Source organism: Polypterus senegalus, chromosome 1 (genome assembly GCF_016835505.1).
Source record: "Polypterus senegalus isolate Bchr_013 chromosome 1, ASM1683550v1, whole genome shotgun sequence".
Classification (NCBI taxonomy): domain Eukaryota; kingdom Metazoa; phylum Chordata; class Cladistia; order Polypteriformes; family Polypteridae; genus Polypterus; species Polypterus senegalus.
Window position 1 is genome coordinate 175,559,340 of NC_053154.1, and position 12,596 is coordinate 175,571,935.

Here is a 12,596-nt window from a genome sequence, read left to right on the forward strand (position 1 = left end):
CTGGCAGCTCTATCGTTAACATCCTTTTCCCAATATATTCAGCATCTCTCCTCTGCACATGTCCAACGCAATCTCACCTCCCCGACTTTGTCGCCAAACCGTCCAACCTGAGCTGACCCTCTAATGTACTCATATCTAATCCCGCCCATCCTAGTCACACCCAATGCAAATCTTAGCATCTTTAACTCTGCTACCTCCAGCTCTGTCTCCTGCTTTCTGGTCAGTGCCACTGTCTCCAACCCATATAACATAGCTGGTCTCACTAATGTCCTGTAGGCCTCCCCTTTCACTCTTGCTGATACCCGTCTGTCACAAATTACTCCTGACACTCTTCTCCAACCATTCCACCCTGCCAGCACTCTCTTCTTCACCTCTCTTCCACAATCCCCATTACACTGTACTGTTGATCCCAAGTATTTAAACTCATCCACCTTTACCAACTCTACTCCTTTCATCCTCACTATTCCACTGACCTCCCTCTCATTTACACGCATGTATTCTGTCTTGTTCCTACTGACCTTCATTCCTCTCATATTTTTAATAAATTAAAAAGAAATGTAAAGCTAAAATGTGTTTTTGCAAAAACACTTAATGAGGTAAAAGAGGAATGGAAGACTAGGTGAGCAAGTTCTTCAGATGATAAACACTTCTGACAAAGCTAAAATTGAGTTTCAGAAAACACTGCAGTCATGGGGGAGCTCATTTTGCACATCCCTTTTTAAATCCCACCTAGTGAGTTCAGAACTAAACAACCAATAAACCTTATCAAGAAGAGGTTTATACATTAGAAATTGTAATTGGACTCCAATTAATTACTTGGTGGGATTCCAGGCACCGAGTTTCACACCTTTAACCTCACTGTAATTAATTTTCCAGATATTTGCCAGTACACAGTGGACAACACATCAACTATGCATTCCGGTTAATCACTGCCCAATACACAATGATTGTCCACTTACAAGATAAGCCTCTGGTCAACCTGCAGATATTAACTTGATGGCTCCCTGTTGTAACAGGTTAATGGCTGAAGTTAACTTATCATTTTACATAATAGTCCAGATACAAGTCCGTTTAATGCTGACAACAGAAGTACGATTTCAGGCTTTGGCTACCTGTTGACAAGCTAATTAATGGTTGCCAAAAATGCAATGCTTCTGGTTAACATGCAAGTGTCAATTGTGTACCTGCCTCTTTGAACAGAATAAGGGTTACGCTGTATATAACGATTTAGCTTGATAGACTACAGAGCTTTAATATTATTGTCATGAACACTGTCATTTTACTTTTAAGATGTTTACTAAGACAAGCTTTCCAATACACAAAATTACTGTATGTAAGCACACTTAGACCACCCTCACATTCAAAAATCTCTTATGTAAACTGCTGCACTGTCAGAAATTGCTCACACTAAAATACCATCTATAGGAGCCTATAAGGGCCACTGCCCAGCACTTCTGCCAGCTAGTCATATTGCTTGAGCCACCCACTAAAGACCATGGATCACTGTGCCTTTTAACCTATTCCAGGATGTTACACAAGTATTTTACCTGAAACAAACAACCTCTTCTTCTTTCCATTATCAGTGAGTCACACCTTGTGCTTTCTTTAAAAACCTGTGAGCTAGCTGCTTTCTTCAAACTCCCCTGATACCATCGTAATCAGAACTCATTAGTCAAATCCAGATAACCCAATCGGAATTGGCAAATATTTCATTTTCTGCCTTCTTCTGCGCTTGTCTTTAGCCACACAAAAAAGAAAAGGCTACGTTTTTGTCTAGAATGTTCCTGCTGAAAACATATAAAAAGGCTTACCCATCTGCAAATGTTCAGTAAATATGAGCTTGTGTGAAAGAGGCAAGCACTCTGTAGAAGAAGTAAAGTAGGAGAGACAGCAGGTGGCACTGCAGCCTGTGAAGGTGAGTGACATCTGGACTCATAACCGTCATTAGAGTCACACTAGCACAGCTATTGTTACCTTGTGTATGCATCATCTTCTGCTAATAATGATCTCAATCAACATCATCATCTTTAAAAGCCGGTCGTCTCTGCAGAGAAAATGATAGTCTTGCCACAGCACAGGCATATTTAAAAACCTGCAAGCCGGGTGTGTGTGTGCGTGTGTGTGCGTACATAACTGAAAGGAGCTTGTGTCACCGTGTGCTCCTATTTACTAGAAGTGAGAAAACAGAGTAAGGAAGGCAAAGCCAGAGTTATCTGCAGTGTATTGTTTTGTGTTGTCTTCTAGTCAATTAATCAGAGCTTTTACTTTAGGAAATGTTAATGTGTCCAAATATCATTCTTTGCTTATATCTGAAATCGCTTGGAGCTTTCAATGAAATTTCCAGACTTTTAAAGTGTCTGATAACACTGTAAATGACTGTTCTCCACAAATGTATAAAATTTATGTGTTCTGAGAAGACTATGGATGTGGCCCAGAAACTGCATGTTATGTCAGGCCCAGCACATATAGGTGGTCATATTAAATAGTTTGTGGAATTGTAAAATATTAAACTGATAAAGTCTGGTCATCTCCAAAGCTGGAGTTATTTATCTATTGCATAGTTCTGTCAGAAAAGATGTTTTCAGCAAAATGTCAACTATTTCATTTCAAGTAAGCATTGTGCCATTGACAGTGTGTGAAGAACTGACACTCATGAGTATATTTGCCTTATCGTAGCGTTCTTATTACTAATTTTTTGCAGGATAATCATAGAAAATCTGTTTGAACAGAGTTAAAGGGACCCAATGACTATCCCAGCTACACCAACATTCACACACATCAAGACTCAGCTACACTGGACCAGTTTAGAATTAGAATGGGGTGTGAAAAAATTAAATGGAAAAAAACTCTAGTGGATATGCAGACAACATGCAAACTCCACACAGACACTACCAGTGCCGCAATTTGAATCTTGGGCACTGGAACTATGAAATGGTACTGTATATGTGCAAGTAGTTACTAATTATGCAAGCCTTAGCGCTGCACTTTCATGGATGCTGAGAACGTATGATTGATAAATCTTAAAATGTTTTTTTAAATTGACAATACTTGTTCCAGTTACAAATAACAGTTAAGAATTAGAAACACTAAGGTTTGACTAGTCATTAGAAGTCAGACTCACAGTTTTCTACAGTATTATAGCATTATACTTTAGAGAAAATTTTACAATTTTTGATGTTAAACACCTCATAAAATGAAACCCTGTGTACGAACACAAAAAAATTAGATGGGTGCACAAATTTCTTGTCTAGTATTTTAATTTTTGCATCTCTTCAAACTGTATTAAACAGGAATTTAGTATTTGTTTATGGATGAATTTGACTGTACAAAAATGTGCTTTTCCATGTGTTTTTATATGTTTATATGTATGTATGTATTATGTATGCGTTGATCTAATATGCACTAGTTCAGTTTTAGTGTGCTCTGTGAGTATAGTACATTTTAACACTCTTTTCTTCATGTACTGGTTCCTGTGTGTGTGTAGGAATGTATAAATGATTGCATTTATACTCTTATCTAAGTTCATGGTTTACACGTGTTATTCACATTACAGTTTATCAGTAAGGTTAATTACAACTTGAACTGGATATCTGAGGCTACTTATGGTTGGTTAGAAAGACAAGGAAGAAGGAAGTGTTCTGAAGGGTAGGCCAGAATAAATGAAAATAGAATATTGATACACAAGAACAAAATGTTGTCTTTACAGAGGTGTTATTCAACCTTACTACTTAGGTTGTTATGTCATCTTAGTACCTAAGATGATATTTGTTGATTTTCGTATCAACTCACCTTTTAAATTAAAACAAGTGATAGTCATGGCATGCTTGTATAACTAGAGCAGTACATGCCATTAAGCTTTCCAATGGATAATATCCATCAATCCATCCATCCATTATTCAACCCGTTATAGCCTAACTACAGGGTCACGGGGGTCTGCTGGAGCCAATCCCAGCCAACGCAGGGCGCAAGGCCCAATGGATAACATAGATACACTAAATGTAAAAATCACAGACAGAAGAAATGAGAATTGGAGCACTCTGCAAAGAAAATGTTCCATGAACCTGCACAAATGTACTTGAAGACAACTCATTTCACTACTTGGCAAGTTGTTTATACATAACTTAAAACATCTAGACAGCATGTTAGTTCCTTATTTGTTTCTGTACCTAATCTACTTATGACACCAGCGCTGTCACATACAATGGACACGTGTGAGTTACCAGGAGTGACAACTAGTTAGAATGATGTCACCCTTTGTTCACAGTTTGTACACAGATTACTGGTGAATTGTGGAATAATGACTAGGGTGTTGGACTTTACTGCATTAGCAGATTGATCCTCACCTTCAAGTGACATTTCCTTCCTTGTGCTCCACCTGTAAACAAGTGTAATGCATTCTAGTCTTGAAAGTCTTATTGAGTTAAGGCCTCGGCCAAACATACATTATTAATAATCATTAATCTGTTGTTTCATGCATGAGGATAATTAAACCAAATAGACTCTTAAAGACAAATGTTATTTTCAGATGATAGAATTATTTATGGTTGGATGCTCAGTTGTATGCAAACAGGCACACATTGTGCCAACCGGATTTATGAAACATAACACCACAGACAGAAATGTAGCAGCCAGAGAGCTTGAGAGCTCATCTAATGATTTCAATAGTGAGGTCAGAGTCATCTTGGACACCTCACAAAATACTGTATACAAAATGTGACCAAAAGAATCCCTTAAGCCTGACCACATAGGAGGGAAAGCTGCCAATGTTTTGGTTTTATACTCTTCATGCATGCTTGCAGTCAATATAATAAAACAGTTACAGGCATTTAGCAGTGCAAAAGCAGATGTCATCTTGATCCTTTAAACTAGAGTAGTTCTTCATAGTTAAGGTGTGCTTATCAACTGGGCCACTAAGGAGCAACACTGTATACTTGGCGCCAGAAGAAGAAGTCCAGCAAAAGGATAGACAAGGCCAACTCTTTTAGAATATACTGAGTTTTAGCAATGAAAAAAGTGTGGCAACACATCAAAAAGATAAGATACAAAATGAGTGTTGGAAAAACATAAGGGCCTATGAGACAGCTACCAGTAGTGGTAGCTGGGGAACCCCATGCTAGCTTGAAAAAACAGTAGAAGGTGTGTGCAGAAAATGAGGGCTTATTCAATAGGTTTTCATGTTTTGCTTTCCCCTGTTTTCTTCCTACAAATTATTTACCAAATAATTGGGAGTGGTCTCCCCTAGACTTTCTCATATACTCAGATACGGGGATGGATATTTGAGGAATAAAACCACAAGACAATGATTATATTTTTATATTATGTACATTAAAGAACCATCAACAACAAATCAAATCAAATTAATAGTACATTGAACAGTTATTATAAAAGTAAAGTTGAACAAATCAGACTCTGCAGCTACATGAATAAAAGGTAAATTACTACTTGTGGTTAATGGAAATAACCCAAAATTTGATATAAATCTGCTTTTTGTACCTAAAACTTGTATACAAAATTTGGTTGACTTAAGTGAAAGTGTACTCGAGTTATCGTGTTTACATACACACACACACACACACACACACACAGGCACACAGACATAATTCCAAAAATGATATTTTCTGACTCAGGGAGGTATAAAACATTGAGATTCATCAAAATATCAAAATGGAATTTTTTGCGGATTCCAGTACTTTCTCTATACTTCATATAAGAGAAAGTCAGGGAGGTCTAAAATGTTGAGATTCATCAAAATCTCAACATTGAATCTTTGGACGATTACAATACTTTCCCTATACTTCATATACTAGAAGGTAAAAAAGAAGGGTATTCCATTTTAAGTTTGACACAAAACCCACAGTTGACCTTAAAGAATTTCACATCGAGGGTGTAAAAAATACATGAACAACAATATAAACTAAAGCTAGTACTCAACTCTCTGAGGAAGCAACACTGTAATATTTTGACTTTAAAAAGGACCAGAAAACATTGTCAAAATTTCGTTCCATATTCAAAATATAAAAAGAATCAAAGCAATCAGTCTTCAAGCATAATACACTAACAAAAGTTCAGAAGGAACATCTTCAACTGGAGTTTAATGATTTGAAATGCATGCAACGATTTTTGTATGGTTGCTCAGGTGACGTGACACACTGCACACTCTTCGACTAATTCTGATAGGATTGCCATAGCAACTGTGGTTAAAATCATTGTAAAATGGCAGTACCTGTAACAAAACAATGATTGTGCAATTATATAACTTCATTAAGTCATCTCTGAGTGAAAAAACAAATTGCAGATTCAAAATCCTTGTGCTAAAAATCCCCAGAATAGATGTATATTTTCCAAAATCACCTCAGGGAAACAAAACATAAAATTAAAGTGAAAGAAAAGTAAATCTGTACAACACACAATAATTGGAAGTGCTCTTATTTCATCTTCCAGTTAAAGTTGGCATTCTGAATGTTTTTTGCTACTTATTATCCAAAATATTGAATATTTGGATGTTTGTTTATTTTTATCATTATGCTTTAGCCTTTAAAATGTAGTTACTTGCACTGCTAGTGTTGACTCTAATAGCTGTGGCCATACTGTTCACCGGTTGCCATGCCAGTTGCAATCATGTGATTGCTGTAATGCAACATGTGGCATCATCAGACATTGTCGATTGAAGATGGTAATGTGGCACACGAAGCATCCAGGCATTAACATAAACTTAAAATAAAGGAATTGCTGTTAATTTGCTTCACATTTCATTTTGGTCAGGATTCATCCTGCTAGGTTTTCCTTCAGACATATGCCTTCCACTTTGACCATAAGTGTTGTCTAGCATAATGTTTTTCAGGCAGTTCATTTGATTATTGATTCTGACCTTTTGCCTGTACCAGGCTATTATTTCACGTCTTGATCCATCTACTTTTTCTAAGTACACTTCTTTGCAGACTGCTCCAACAGGAAGCTTGCTGTCTGCTCTTCGAACATTGAACTCTTAGGACTAGCGTGTACTCACAAACATTTTTGTCTGTAAAGGAAAAGATACCAATCTAAATAATCTCTGAAGCATGGGGCAATACACTAATGTACACAACAACAAATGAAAACAGGTTGAATTGAACTTGACTAAAGACCCTATAACAAACATTTCGGTCCGTAAAGGAAAAGTAGCAAGGCTAGATAATCTCTAAAGCACAAGGCATTGACTGGTGATAGGCTAATGTACACAATAGCAAATGGAAACTGGTTGAATTAAACTTGATTAAAGATCCCAAGACAGTTTTATCCAAGCCATCTGTTTCACTTATACTCCTATGTTGTTACATGAGAGGAGAGGGGAAATCACCCCAAAGCTACTTGCTTCACTTAGTTTCCTCTGTCAGAAAATGCAAGCCTGCTCATCATAAATTGCAGCACGCCTTCTGCTTCAATTATCTTTTCATGTAAGTGAATATATAGGAGCCACCAAGCAATCAGTATGCAATCTACTTTGCTTACTCTCCCATGTTAGTGAATAAATGAGAGCTTCTATTCTATTACAGTGCACCATCAACCTCACTTACTCTCCCATGTTATTGAGTACTTGGAAGACTCTTGGTATTCCCAACATGCCTTACGCCTTGCTTAAAAGCCCATATTGCTAAGCGCACAGGAGTCCCTTAGCAGTCATAGCACATTGTCCTCCATGTTACTGGACATATGATGTGAGGAAATCACAGGAATATATTTAAAATTATTTTACTTACCATCTCTTGTTAGTGAATAAACATGGATTGCTTCTTGCTGCTCGCTGCACCTCTGACCAGATATTAAGAATTTCCATTTTTTTATTAATGAAACATTTTATGATTTTTCTCTTGATAATGTTTGCAATAGATCTATGTTGCATTAACAGAGGTGAGAGTGACTATTAAAAATCTTGTAAAAATAATATCAAAGTAAGGATGTAACATTCTTTAATTTCCACTCTATATACTGTATTTAAAATCCTAAGCCTAAAAGTGCAACGATTTTGTGCAACGATTTTACGTGACTTTTTATATCATGTTTTTTGTCACGCTTTAAATCTGGCTTATTTTAAAACCCACATATATATGTTTGGTATCATTCTTTTCAGTGTTTGTCGAAATTTAATGTGATGTTGTTATATTTTCAGATTCCTATTCTGTTTTTAAATTATAAACAAAAAAAATATGCCAAGAGATTTATCCATGCCCGGGGCCAGAAATAAAAGACAAAGAGTAGATGACAAAGACAGCTGCTGTACAGGCTTTTAAATGTTTGAAGCGCTGTGCGAAATGTAGATCACGCGGCACAGCAGCGAGCAAGCCAGCAGCTGATCGAGCAAAGAGGAGGTAAGAAAAAAGTTTGTTTCCCATTGTATCACCGATTAAGAGGGGGTTTCGGAGGAGCGACTGTGTCTCCTTGGGGTTCGTTCAGCCCCCCTCTTCACAACGCGAGCGGCAGAGATGCAAAGTGGCTCATACGTAGCATAGAAAAGGGGGGTTGGCGAACGAAGAGAGCAGGGGATTAGCCCCCTAGTATTGTCATAATGCTTTAATAAATATGGTTAACCTTTGATAAAATAATTTAATAAAACAATTGCAGTAAGCATCTGCTTTATTGGAAGAAATATTAGTGAATGATTTTAAAAAGGAAGGCAAAATTGAAATTGTCTTGAAAAATTGAATTTGAAAGGTTTCATTCATCTGACATAATAAGCTTTTTGTCTGGTGCTTTCTTTGTTAAAAATACTACATACCAGGTTTTTTTTTTTAAATTAAAATCTACTTCTTGGACCCCTTGGTAGACAGATGAAAATGTTTTGTAACTGATGTAGGAATGTGTTATACATAAAACAAAAGCTTACATTTAATGCAGTATTTGTTTTGTACTTTATGATTCGTAAAGAAACAATCCACAAGAGTCCAAGTTTGGCAGTCATTTGCTTTGAAGGAACTTTAATTTGTGAAAAACAGTGAAACTCGATAAGCCCTGATGTCTGATATGAACTCAAGCCGTTGAATGAGAGAAGAATTTCAGAGACAGCAGTTTAGAACTAATTAGGTCCATCATCAAGCTGACAAAATTTGTAACAACAATGCTTTAAAAAAGCACACTGTTTTTATTTGCAGTGATATGAAAAGTGCAATTGGTTTAAAGAAATTAAAGCAGGAAAAGGCAGTTTCTGCAAAATGTTTCTCTCATTAGATTTTTAGAAGGCGGTGGCACAGCATTTTATTTATCTCAATTTTGGTACATCTATTCAGTTTGATGAAAGAATTAATAAATGAAGGAATACATAAATTGTGCCCGGACAGATTATATAAACCATCTTCTGATTCCATTCTCTCTTAAATCTGCAGTTGCCTTGCGTAAGCATTGCAGTATGATACTGACAGGGACAAGAGCAATTGCACAACGGTGGTCTGGGTTATGGAACGCAATTAAAGGGAAAGAACCTGACAAATTTTAAAACCCTCTTAAACTAGCTTCAGTAAAAAAAAAAAAAAACTTATAATACACAAAGAAGGAAAAATGACAAGTTACATTAATCAAAAAACTTTATCTATCACCCTGCAGAAACCTGCTGTCTGATTACCTCAGTTGATCGAGCACAAAAACGAGAGAGTGCATGGGTACAGTTATCTATTAAATAATGAATTTTTAGCAGGTTGTGTGAATTACTTGCCTTCAGAAGACATTAGTACTTTATCCAAAGTTTAAAATGCCTAGTGATGAAAAAGTCAACAGTCTATTTTTTAAACAGATAGCGAACTGCAATGTGAGTGATACACATTTTATAAAATGTTTAAGACATCATTTTGAGATGGTTAGGAGAAAAAGAGCATCATTGAGTCTTTTATGGGTATATCCACATTTTTCTACATCTTATTTCTATGTAATAAGCACACTGTGTCTTCATGTCCCTTTTTGGTAAATTAAAAAATAACAATAATAATTCCTTAAGATAAAAATGTAAATGATGTAAGTCACCAATAACTAAAACTGAAATAGAAATGGTCAAAGGTTCATTAAATTAACTCAAACAAAAATGAAGATGGAATGACAGGTTGAAATAGCATAGACATAAAAACTAACTAAAAGAGTGGAGATTTTCATAATGTTGGTATTAACTAACCTGCCTAGTCAGTCAAGGCAGTTTTAACAGAATCCTAGGAAGATAAATCCATAATGTATATATAGTAAGTTCACCAGTTTGTTCTCTTCTTGGAGATCTTGTTTTGCTAAACTGTGTTGGACTTTTGAGTCATTGAGGTATGCTAATGTTACTTTTGTTTATTGTCTGCTTTGTTTTCTATAACTGGGCTACATTCCTTGTGTATTACGAGTGGTCCCCCAAGAGATAGGGAAACCTGCCAATCACTAGCAGGAACTGCCCTCTGCACTCTAAATCCATAGGGTCTTCCACAGTTCCTGAGGTTCATTTTGAATGTGCTAGAGTATTGGTGAGTGTTACTTGTGTTTTTGCTGGGCTTTGCTATTTTGATTCATTGGATAATTTTTCCATTTTGCTGTGTTTTTTTAATTTCATTATTGTATTGCATATTGGAACATGTTCGCCTTCGATTACCATTGCTGGTATCTCCTTTAGGCTTTGTGTGCTTCACAGAGCTTCATGTACTTATAGAGCATTTTTTCTGATAATAAATCTTTTATTTTGTAAAGATTCTATATGACCCTTTTTGTATCTGTCTTAAGTTCTTGACAGGATTTCCCCCTCTACTGGTCAGGGCTTTTGGAACTTAACAAGCTTTGGAACTCCTTGTCATAACAATGCACAATTAAATCACTTTAAAATGTACATTAATGGCACTAGTGCTTGTTGTATTGTCTTACTTATTACACATCCTCTTTTATATAAGGTTGTTTTATCGTGTGATCAGATCACCTAAAATAATAGGTACCAACTAACCCTTTTAGGTTCTTTTCTTAATGGGTGATAGAAAAAAATGTCAGAACCTGATATGTTACCTCTAACCTTTTACCTGTGTCACTGCCCATATAATACCCTGTATATTCATGGCTGTTCGCTGACTGGGACTTATAAACCATTACTTCAACGCAGTTTTACCACCAACAGAGGACCTCACAAGATCATTCTTAAGGGGCTATAGCTAGACAGGGAATGGATAATCTAGCTTTTGGTGCACTACTAATAATAATTAGACATTAACTGCTAAGCATATAATTTGAAAATTATATTTATTTGTATCAAAGTAATTAAGAGAAAATATATATTAATATAAATCATTATACAACCTGTGTGTTTTAACTCTACATCCAGTTAAATTAGTAAGTAATAGTGATAAGATGATAATGACTATTCCAATACCAGGTACAGTAGCTTATTTCCTTGCAGTTTATGTGTTCTGAAACAAAGCAAAGATATATATATATATTTATATGTATATGTATATATACATACACAGGAGAGAGAAAACTCTTTAGCAGTTCTTAAAAGCCGAGAGAAAGAGAGACTCTGTGTGTGTATGTGTGTATATAGGGGGGCTCTTTTCTGAGAAGTGTTTTCTTTTACAACACCATCACCTTCCCCTTTCTTGCCCATAAATGAGCAAACAATGTTAACAGAGTATGTTTGTATCAATATTTTTTTTACAGTTTCTCACAGAACAAGAAAATGTTTCTTACAATATTATCAAAAGCTCAAAGTTAATTCTCTGAGATTCACAGCTAAGTGAAAAATACTCTTGCTATGTGTTACAGCTTCTCTAGTGTACACTGCACTTTTCTTCAGTACTTCTGTTCAGCTTGAAAGGGCTTCACACCAGAGGTAAGAAGCCTCATACCTGCACAGTTTAAAGTATTTTCTGTACAACATCTGCATTTTCAGATGGCAGCAGAAAATAGACCACTTAATCTGAAAGAAAATTAATAAGGTGATGTAGAACTTAAATTGGATGCTACAGGAAATGCATATTAAATATCCATGAACATGGCCAATCAGAGGAATAACTCACATGAACAATGGCTCATTTTCCTTTCCAAATAAAATAAAGTCTCTGTCCATTATTCCCAGAATATGAGAGGAAGAATTCTGCAGTGATCTTAACCTAACTAATCTTCTCCTTGGTGATAACATCCAAATGGTGTTCTGAACTGCTGTCTCCTCACCTGGATGGCAGGGGGAACTCAGATGCACAAATTACAGTGTGCCTCACTAACAACTTCATTATTACAACACGATGTTTAAAACTGAGTGATTTGCCATTTCCGGCCAATAACAGATGTCGGTGCGGCAAAAGCACACAGATGTTGTATCCTCCATCCATTTTCTAACCCGCTGAATCCAAATACAGGGTCACGGGGTCTGCTGGAGCCAATCCCAGGGCACAAACCAATCCTGGGCAAGGTGCCAACCCACCGCAGGACACACACAAACACACCAAGGCCAATTTAGAATCGCCAATCCACCTAACCTGCATGTCTTTGGATTATGGGAGGAAACCGGAGCGCCCGGAGGAAACCCACGCAGACACGGGGAGAACATGCAAACTCCACACAGGGAGGACCCGGGAAGCGAACCCAGGTCTCCTAACTGCGAGGTAGCAGCGCTACCACCG

General features: G+C 36.6%; 1 long non-coding RNA gene across 1 annotated transcript in view; it reads left to right on the forward strand.

Moving 5' to 3' along the window:
• The first annotated feature begins 1,755 nt into the window (after positions 1 to 1,755).
• LOC120535502 overlaps positions 1,756 to 12,596 on the forward strand; it is a 47,866-nt gene continuing 37,025 nt past the window's right edge. The window contains exon 1 of the long non-coding RNA XR_005634914.1: positions 1,756 to 1,915. This is a non-coding gene — a long non-coding RNA (uncharacterized LOC120535502). The remainder of the gene's footprint in view (positions 1,916 to 12,596) is intronic.